The sequence below is a fragment of the Lactuca saligna genome, chromosome 7 (assembly GCF_052625555.1).
Source record: "Lactuca saligna cultivar CGN05327 chromosome 7, ASM5262555v1, whole genome shotgun sequence".
NCBI classification, from domain to species: domain Eukaryota; kingdom Viridiplantae; phylum Streptophyta; class Magnoliopsida; order Asterales; family Asteraceae; genus Lactuca; species Lactuca saligna.
Window position 1 is genome coordinate 32,279,042 of NC_136423.1, and position 11,368 is coordinate 32,290,409.

Sequence of the window (11,368 nt, forward strand, 5' to 3'; positions counted from 1 at the left end):
ATAAGTGGTGCAATATTGGATCTCCCAACATATTGGTAACATAATGACATATTCAAACAAGTGCATAAACCAAATCTTGAAATTGTTCGTACCGTATTTTTTGCCTAATAATGTCTGAAGCAGACACAGTTGATTCGTCGCCCTTGATGATTCCATTCTCATATTCAACATTGCCACCCCAATAGAGAGTAATCATAAATGGACGATTTAGAGCCATAAATATAACTGCAAGACAAATCATATGATAACAGATGCAAATTAGTATTATATATATAGCGTTTTGACAAAAAAATATGCAAAAATATTTAGAAATTATATATACCTTATATTAAACATATGAAAGAACTAATCATGTGAATATTATGGAAGCATGAAAGACTGAGAATGTATATTTGCGTGGAAACAATTTTGTAAGAATGATGAAGAACCTTGGCTCGTAAGATCAAATTTATAACATCAAAAAGTAAAACGAATTCAATTAAAATTTTTAGACATGACAGTTCATGCAACTCTAGTTTTTATGAGTTTTCAATAAATAGTGACATTTTATTCTGGATAGAGTGTTTGCTTTTGTTTTGGATAGAGTGTTTGCTTTTATAGATTCAGCATTTGATTGGACAAATCATATATAAATATTACTATTTATTTTTTAATTTGTATGATTCTAACAATATGTATATATTAATTGTATTTGTATAATTGAAATAGTATATAATATTCTAAAATTTTGGAATATAAATGAGATCGTTTGTGTAGTAAGAACAATTAAATGCTATATATAAACTTTAATAATATATTTAAGCTACAAAAATTAGGTAAATGTAGAAAAAAAATATATAAAAAGATAAAATTTTGAACATATAATAAAAAAGAAATGATCATTGTTGTAAGTTGTGAGAGATCCTTCATTTCAATATACATTTTTATTTAGTGGCGAGGAGCCCTATTTTTACGAAGACATTTAAAACAAATATATTTCTACCAACCTTTTTGAATACTGCCCTTTTTTTAGCAAATAACTCGAAATTTGTGTATAGAGGTCGAAGGATGTAAATCAAATTCGTGGAGAGCTCTTTTAGCCTTCTTGAATGCTTGTAGGTGATAAAAGTAGTGGTGATTATCACAAAGCTTGGAGCACATTACCTATGCTCATTGTAAATATAAACAATGTTGCTACGAGAAGATTAAAGAAAATGTTTCCAAATGAATACGTATTTTGATACTTCCAAACAATAAAGTTAAGATAATTGCCTATAAGCGTTTATCTCTAAGTCATTTTGCTCAATAATCCTAACAAAACCCAAAAACACATACAAAATGCTACCAAAATCTTTCATGCTTGTTGTATCATTATTGCTGTGGGTACACGAGGCACGAGCCTCCCTAGCGAAGCCTGGTTGCCAGGAGACATGCGGTAACGTAACTGTCCCATATCCATATGGCATATGGCATTGGGATCGGTTGTTACATGCACAAGTCATTTGAAGTCTCGTGCAATAAATCATCACCAGATGCTGCTCATCTTTGGTTTGTGAATCAGAATAAATTCCCCATTTTAGAAATATCCATGGATTCCGTACGTGTAACTGGTAATTCGCGTTTCAATTGTAATAATTCCGGAAATATATCAACTCATGTAGTTCAACTGGACCTACACTTTAGTTATTCACATAAAAAAAATGTCTACATAGCAGCGGGATGTAACATATCTGCTCATTTTCTATCAATCGGTTACGGGTATTTCAAAGAAGTTGGATGCGTTTCTAACTGTATAACAGCTACTGCTACTCGATCTTTCACTTGTAATGGCTCAAATGGTTGCTGCCAAAGTAATATTCCAATAGAAACAAGTTTATTTCAGGCTGTAATCTTACATCATGCCAGTGAGGCACCATGTAATAATGTTCTTGTTGCGGAAAAGGAATATGTTATAGTACCAAATCTCTATAAACTCGAGGACGAATATACGTACAGGCTTCCCGTTATCTTAAATTGGGTTATCTCATTGACCAGTTGCCACCAAGCTCGCCTGAGAAGAGACGATGTATGTGGCCAGAACAGTCGCTGCGTTGACTCAACCCACAGCCTGGGACATAACTGCCGCTGCATGAAAGGTTACACTGGGAACCCATACCTTCCCACCGGATGTCAAGGTAACTTCCATTTAACAAAAATACCTTACATACAGCTGTTTATATATCATGTAGGAATAATAAAATGACCCTATTATCACCAGAATACCTGATACAATCAAGGGATCATCAAGCACTAATTAAGATCTAACCGAGTCTATGTTTTCTTGATAATCAAAATTAGATATAAACGAGTGTCTAAACCACAGCAACTATCCTTGTAGAGTGGATCAGATTTGTATCAATACACCTGGGAGCTACAAGTGCAGTTCCCCATATTGTCACATATCAATCATCTTAGGTAATTAATCACTCCTACAATCTCTCTGATCGTGTATATATAGCCACAAACAGATTCACATATGCAAACAAAAAAACACACGCATACACGTACATATTTTCAAACCAACTTCAACTTCACCATGTAGGAATTATTGCTACTGTAATTGGAATCTTTGCCATTGGTGGAGTTATTTGCAAAAAGGGGGCACTTTTTAGAAAACTTGGTAGAAATAGAGCTGTTTTAAATGTGTTTGTAGAAATGGGGCTCCTCGCCCACAGAATAAATACGTAAATGTATATTGAAATGAAGGATCCCTCACAACTTACAACAATGATCATTTCTTTTTTATTATATGTTCAAATTTTATCTTTTTATATATTTTTTCTACATTTACCTAACTATTTACCTAATTTATGTAGCTTAAATATATTATTAAATTTTATATATAGCATTTAATTATTCTTACTACACAAACGATCTCATTTATATTTCAAAATTTTAGAATATTATATACTATTTTAATTATACAAATACAATTAACATATAAATATTATTAGAATCATATAAATTAAAAAATAAATAGTAATATTTATATATGATTTGTCAAATCAAATAGTGAATCTGTAAAAGCAAACACTCTATCCAAAACAAAAGCAACACTCTATCCAAAATAAAATGTCACTATTTATTGAAAACTCTTAAAAAGCTAAAGCTGCATGAACTGTCATGTCTAAAAGTTTTAATTGAACTAAATTTACTTTTTGATGCTATAAATTTGATCTTACGAGCCAAGGTTCTTCATCATTCTTACAAAATTGTTTCCACGCAAATATACATTCTCAGTCTTTCATGCTTCCATAATATTCACATTATTAGTTCTTTCATATATTAAACATAAGGTATATATAATTTCTAAATATTTTTGCATATTTTTTTGTCAAAACGCTATATATATGATACTAATTTACATCTGTTATCATACAATTTGTCTTGCAGTTATATTTATGGCTCTAAATCGTCCATTTATGATTACTCTCTATTGGGGTGGCAATGTTGAATATGAGAATGGAATCATCAAGGGCGACGAATCAACTATGTCTGCTTCAGACATTATTAGGCAAAAAATACGGTATGAACAATTTCAAGATTTGGCTTATGCACTTGTTGGAGTCGAAAAATCTTCATATAAGTTGAATATGTCATTATGTTACCAATATTCTGGGAGATCTAATATCGCGCCACTTATAAATGATTCAACCTTAGACATGTTGTATTATTTAGCTGCGACTGATGAAAATTATTGGGGTCAAGTTTGTGTTGAAATTGAGAAAATAGTGATACCTACAAATACTAGTTTGGTAGATCTCCTTCGTAATTTTGAAGTAACATTTCCTTTGCCGAGTGATGATAGATTTGAGCCAAATAATAAGTTTGGATTTGATGATCCCAACTCAGAATGCAGTAGTGAGTCATTAAGCCATATTGAGGAAGACTCTGATGATGTGAGTGACAAATTAGTTGTAGACTTTATGAATGATGTTGGAAATATAGGAGATGATGTCGTAGAAAATTTAGAGGACAACATTCATATAGATGTTTGGAAGGAAACAGAAAACAAAATTAGGTTAGGAATGCAATTTTAAAGTAAGCAGCAGGTGAAAAATGCAGTAATACTTTGGTCTATTAGTCAAAATAGAGAGTTTAAGGTGTATGAAAGTAAACATAACAAATGGGTAGCAAAATGTAAGACCGAGGTGGGTGAAGGAGAAAGCTCTAGTTCTATGCACCATATCCGTGCAATTAAGAAGAAAAATAATCATATGTGGCAGATTACACATTGGATGGATGAACATAATTGTTTTGGATCTTGTATTGGAAATAATAACAGAAATCTAAACTCTAGAGTTATTGCCTCATACATTCTCCATTCAATTCAAAAAGATGTTGCTTACCCGGTGAAACATGTACAAGCAGATATAAAAAATCATTTTCATGTTGACGTTTCTTATTGGAAGGCATGGCATGGAAGAAGAAAATCCATAGAGACCATTTATGGAACTTGGGAGAGTAACTTTGTTGAGTTACCCAAGTATATTGCAGCTTTGCAGGCTTCAAACCCTGATACAATTGTCAAGTGGTTTCATAACCAAAATAGCTCATCACAAGTGGCAAAATTCAAATATATTTTTTGGGCTTTTGGACCAGCTATTAAAGCATTTCATTTGTGTCCCCCTGTAATTTCTATCGATGGTGCTCATTTGAAGGGTTCTTACAAAGGAAAATTGCTTGTTGCTGCTTCAAAAGATGCTAACAATAATATATTACCAATTTCTTATGCCATTGTTGACGAGGAGACAGTTCATAGTTGGTGTTGGTTTTTGGGTCATTTTAGAAATTTTGTTGCTCCAAATAGACAATTATGTGTTCTTTCTGATAGGCACAAAGGAATCATTCATGCAATGGAAAATCTAGAAGAGTGGAAAGAGCCATTAGCATACCATCGTTTTTGTCTGAGGCATGTCAGAAGTAATCTCATGAAAAGGTACAAGAATGTAAACCTTAAAAAAAATTGTTGGTCTATGGGTAGCACCACACAAAAAAGGAAGTTCACTAAGTATATAAGGGAAATAAAAGCAATCAATATGGAAGCTTGACAGTATTTGAGGGAAATTAAAAGAAGTCAATGGTGTCTTTTATATGATGAAAATCACCGATGGGGTTTCTTAACGACCAATATCTCTGAGAGTATGAACAATGCATTACGAGGAACGAGACAATTGCCAATTAGGGCGTGTATTGACCTTACATTCAATAGAACTGTGCAACTTTTCAGAAAGCATAGTGGTATTGCAATGAACTACATTACACCTCTACCAAAATGTATGTGGCGTCTCTTTCTTAAACGTGACACTCGTGCACAAAGTCATGTTTTATCTGAGTTTCACTACAATGAAGGTGTTTACAGAGTTGTCACAAGGTCACAGATAAATGGAATCGGAGGAAATACATAGACTGTTAATTATTTTCAACATATGTGTACTTGTGGTAAGTGGCAAATGGAGAGATTTCCATGTTCACATGCACTTGCAGTTTGTCGGAATAGAGGGGACAACCCTCTTTCCATTGTGAACAATGTGTACACTACTATGACATACAGACAACAATATAATTTTGGGTTTGTACCACTTCCTCATGTTGATTATTGGTTGGATTCAAACTGGACGATTGAAGCAGATTACTCAAAACTTTCTGTTCATCGAGGACGAAGGCGTGCAAATCGAATTCATAATGAGATGGACATTCGTCATCCTGATGAACCTCGTAGATGTACACTATGCCACCAGCCAGGTCATAATAGAAGAAATTGTTCAAATTCTCAACCAAGATTCAATGAGTAGTAAACTATGTTTTTGTTTTATTGTGTTGTAATTTCATGTTTCATTGGTCTTGTATTTCCTGTGTGATTTTGTATTATGATTTTTAAATTTTAGTAATGTAATCTTAGTTACGTGTTTTCTTATTTCTTATTGTTATAATATTAAATATTAGTATTAATGGAAATGTATAAATGAGATATATTTAGTATTGAAAACTAATAAGCATTAGTTATAAATTGAATAATATATTTACATTAAATATTATTAAATTAAGTAAATGTATAAAATACAAATAAAAAATAAAATAAGATGTAGTGGTAACATATTTCATAAAATAAGGGTCAATGTTGAATATTTTTATGGACTATTTTGTATATTTAATATTTACGTAAATATAATAAGTAAATATAATAAGATGTAGTAAAAATGTAGAAAAAAATATATAAAAGGATAAAGTTTGAACATATTATAAAAAACTAAGGACTATTGTTGTAAGCTGTGAGGATCAATATATATTTACGTATTCATTTAGTGGGCCAGGAGCCCCATTTCTACAAAGGCATTCAAAACAGCCCCGTTTCTACTAACCTTTTTGAAAACTGCCCCATTTTTGCAAATAACTCCCATTGGTGCTATTGGTCATTGGACATATAAAGAACTCCGCAGAAGAAAGGAAAATAAGATCAAGCTGGAGTTCTTTAAAAGGAACGGTGGATATCTATTGACGCAGCATATCTCAGCTAATAAATCACATGTAATTAAACTAAAAATTTATTCTGCGAAAGTGATAGAGAAGGCAACCATTGGTTTTAGTCAAAGTCGGTTACTTGGCAAGGGAGGACAGGGTACAGTGTATAAGGGTTTCTTGACAGATGGAACCATTGTAGCCATAAAGAGGTCAAACGTAGTAGATGAAGACCAGGTAGAACGATTTGTTAATGAAGTTTTCATTCTTGCACAGATAAACCATAGGAATACAGTTAGACTGTTAGGTTGCTGTTTGGAATATGAAGTCCCGTTATTAGTATATGAGTATTTATCCAATGGCACCCTCTCACAACATCTTCATGATGGGGAAGAGGTTTCCAAATTCTCATGGAAAGATCGTATGCGAGTGGCAAGGGATGTTGCAGGAGCATTATTCTATTTGCACTCATATGCATCCCCAGCCATATTCCATAGGGATGTTAAGCCACATAACATCTTATTGGATCAGAACTACAAAGCTGTAGTGTCTACTTTGGACTTTCAAGGTCAATACCTCTCTGCAAAACTCATCTAACTACAAAAATTGAAGGCACATTTGGATACTTAGATCCAGAATACTTCCGTTCGGGGCAACTTACAGAAAAAAGTGATGTTTACGCCTTTGGTGTGGTACTTACCGAGCTCTTAACCAGAAGAAAAGTTGTATCTTCAATAAATTGTAGTGAAGGTCTGGTTTCACGTTTCCAGTTCTTAGTGAAACATAACCGCGTGCTTGAAATTTTAGACAAGCACGTTCTGGATGAAGCTCTGATGGACGATATTCTTCTTGTCACCAAGCTTGCTAAGACATGCATGAAGAAGAATGTGAAGGAAAGACCAAGCATGAGAGAGGTGGTCATCGATTTAGACAAATTAAAAGCAGTACAATTGGAACTTCCTCGTAAGGATTGATACTAATTGTGTGAACATGAGATATAGATAAGTTTGTTATTAGGGTAAGTTGAAAAAAAAACACTTGGAATGAAAGTATCGATCATCTAGCTGTGAATAGAAGAAGAATGTTTAAATATAATTTTAATAACCATGTGAAAATTGTAGAGACACTAGTAGAGAAAGTTTTTGTTTTTATTGATGCGGTTAAAATAATTAATTGATGGGGATATTGAGCCGCACAAACAAATATTGTCTTAAAAAATACCATTATTAATGTTGTTGTTCTAAAACAACACCAAAGAATGATGAGAACTGCCCTAAAAACAAATTGTTTCTTCCATAAAAACAGATTACAACGCATCATTAAACATTAGAACCACTCCTTTAAATATAAAAAGAGATGCATATTTAAATAAAAAAGAACCCCACTTAAAAAGTAATACAACATTACCAAGATAAACTATTGCAAGGTCCAAAAGTTTTTTCCACCATTAACAATATAAAACCCCTTAAATTAAAGTACACAAACAAAACAAAAATCAACCCATGAATCTTAAAAGATATAATGTCATGATACAACCGGTGAACGAGATTCAATGTATTTAACAAATAAGTTGCATTCAATTCTAGAAAATAAAGAAAGATATAATCATTTGAGCTCTAGCTCCTTACAACTCTTATAGTCTTATTCTAATGGGGTTAGTTTAATTTAGCTTGATTCTAATTGCTGAACATTAAGCCTATAAAGGGAGCACAAAACGATGCACAAAAATTCATGGAATTAATTTATATTATCAAGGCATAACAAACATTTATGAAACAAAACCGAACCGGAACCGATTAGTGGTATTCGGTCTGGTTCCCGAATCTCTCAATCCATGATTTTTCGTTTTCAATTCCGGTTCGGTTCGGGCAGGTTTCAGAACGGTTCACATCCCTATGTCAAAATTATTCTCTTTTTTATAAGACCGAAGGCAGAGAGATTGGAGACAAACCGAAGGTAGTGAGCTTGGACACAAATTATTCTCCCAATCCTTTGTCTATTCAAAAGATACAAATTGCCCTCCTCATCTGTAATATCCCAAAAACAAGACTAAAAAAATTTCATTTTTAAATTAATAAAACTAGAATCCCCAAAACATCATCATAAATATCCAAATAACACAAATGTATCACTCATCATATCACATCAAAATAAATCATGAAAATGTGGAACGAGGTGGTGTGTACTCTACAATCATCCCGAACTATTTCCTTAGAAAACAGAAGTACCTGAAACATAAATTGAAAATCGTAAGCACGAAGCTTAATGAGTTCCCCAAAATATCACATATCACACATATAATGGGCCTCGTCCACTAAGTATAATGGGCCCTACCCAAGCTCATATAACGGGCCCCACCCACTAAGTATAGTGGGCCCCGTCCAAACTCGCATAATGGGCCCCGCCCTCTTAGTATAACGAGCCCCGCCCAAACTCATATAATGGGACCCACCCACATACACATCATATAATCATATAATCATATAAACATACAAACACATGCGAAAATCACAAAGATAGTAGCATATTGTACAATCATCGCGCCCCGCCCACTAAGTATAACGGGCCCCGCCCAAACTCGCATAACAGGCCCCACCCACATACAAATCATAAACGCATAACTAGATACTAGCATACAGAATAACCATTGGGCCCCGCCCAATAAGCATACAAGCACATATACATGCAAGAGTCATGCAGACATCTAGTACCCTACATAACAAACCATGAGTCGACATTGGTGCCTTTGACTCGCTAAATACAATAAGGAAACTCGTTTGATACTGCTGAACCTCACAGATAAATCTTTGGTTGCTGACCCGCTAAATTCCCCCGCGCTATGATCACAAAATAACATCCGAATAATAATTGGATCCCGAATCACACTAAGCATCCAAACTAGGGTGAAAGACCAATTCTCAATATAAACCAAAATACCCAAATACCCCTTGGGTCCAACTAAGCCAAATGGTAAAAAAGGTCATGAAAAGTCAACTTATATGGCCAACACGTCGTAGTACCCTTGTACCATGTCATGGTGTCGAATACGACAAAACAGTCGTGAACCGCCCCGCCACCATATCGTGGTGACCTCGCCACGTCGTGGTAACAGGGTTTTCAACAGCTTAATGCATTCAGCCACTTTCTTCGATTCCAAAGGGTCTCTAAATCAGATATGGTCCAAAACAAGGTCTATATGGATAAAGTTGCTAACTTTATCCAATAGAACCCTCCAAAATGTATAGATATCAACTTTAAGATCCAGAACACTTAATGGCTTAAGCAATAATCTTCCAATCCATGAGGTTACTTGACCAAAAGCTTCAAAAGAGCATCTAACACCAAACACACCATAAAAATTGGTGCTTTTCAGACATGCATGTCCAATGCATGTCTTAAACTCTTATTAAGTAAAAAAAAAGGGGGGGGGGGGGGGCAAAAAGGCCAAGATTCCATGTATGGCCTCAAAAATCAATTCTCTACTAGATCTAAAGATCCAAATGCTCCAAATGGCCTGGAGAATGATAAAGTTGCAAGCTTTATGAAGTTTAACCACCCAAGGCAACAAGACATAGAGAAAAAGGGGGAAAATCCAAAGATCTATCCATTAATTCATCAAGATAAAGACTTCATACCTCCTTGAGATGCTAGAAGAAGGTAAACTCCTGGATTCTAACGCCCCAACTCTCAGGTGATAATTTTATGGCTTTAACTTTCATAAATTGTAAGGTCTACTTGACTAGTTGGATGCCCTAACTCGTCGAGTAGAAGCGAATTGGGCCACGTGTTTAAGTGACATACTCGTCGAGTCCAAGATAGGACTCGACGAGCTGAAGGATGAAACCCTAATTTATGGGGTTTTGCACCCTATTTAAAGGATCATTGGCCTCCCTAGCCTCCCCTTCACAGCCTCTTGATACCCCATAGACCTAACTCGTGTGAGCGTGCTCCATTTGTGTGTCTTAAGCTTTGAAGAAGGATTTTTGGTGAGAAAATCTTGTGGAACCAGCAACTAGAAGCAAGGAACGCGTGGGAATCAGAGATCTACCTTATTTGGCATCCTTTGGAAGGTATTAATTTGTTAGCTTCGCCTCATTCCATTCTAGATCTCTTTTAGGTGGATTTTAGGAAGATTTTCTTGTGTTCGAGCTAAGATATGAAGTTGCAACTTCATATATGAACTCTCTTGGGTCTCTAAGTCCATAAAGTTGTCATCTTTGGCAAGTATGAACCTCCCCTCAAGTGTGAGACTTCTTTGCAAGCTTAGTTTTGTCATTTTAAGACTTTAGAGCTTTGCATGCATGTAAAGTTTGCAACTTTACGTGATAAGCATGCCTTGGGAGGCTGGATCTACAAGTTGGAGCCTTTGCATGGCTTAAAAAGCATTTGTAGGGATGAAGGGCTGAAGGGACTCGGCGAGTTGCATGGTCAACTTGGTGATGAAGATTGTCGTGGGCTCGGTGAGTCAAATGAGTGACTCGGCGAGTCGGCTAGGGTTTTCCCAACCTTTGGACATGTATGAACTTGGCAAGCTGCAAGGGAAAATCGACGAGTTGGCCAAGGAGTTTACGGCCACAAACCTTAGGAACTCGACGAGTCACTCTAGTGACTCGGCGAGTTGGCGAGTTATGCAAGGAACTCGGCGAGTAGCTAAGGGTACTTGACGAGTTGAGGTCAACATGGACTGTTGACTTTGACTTTGAACAAGGGTTGACCAGTTGGCTTCTGGGGATATTTTGGGAGATTGGAAATTTACAACATGGTTCTATGGTGATTATTGGCGGTGGAGTTTGTGCCGGTGATCCTAGAGTTTGAGCTTATCCTTCAAGTCGGCGGTTGCGAGGTGAGTTATCAATAGGGTCTAAGGCACCAAGGCCGACCCTTTATGGAT

General features: G+C 35.2%; 1 pseudogene; it reads left to right on the top strand.

Moving 5' to 3' along the window:
- The first annotated feature begins 5,471 nt into the window (after positions 1 to 5,471).
- LOC145006809 (wall-associated receptor kinase-like 1 pseudogene) lies at positions 5,472 to 7,451 on the top strand (annotated as a pseudogene).
- The last annotated feature ends 3,917 nt before the right edge of the window (positions 7,452 to 11,368 follow it).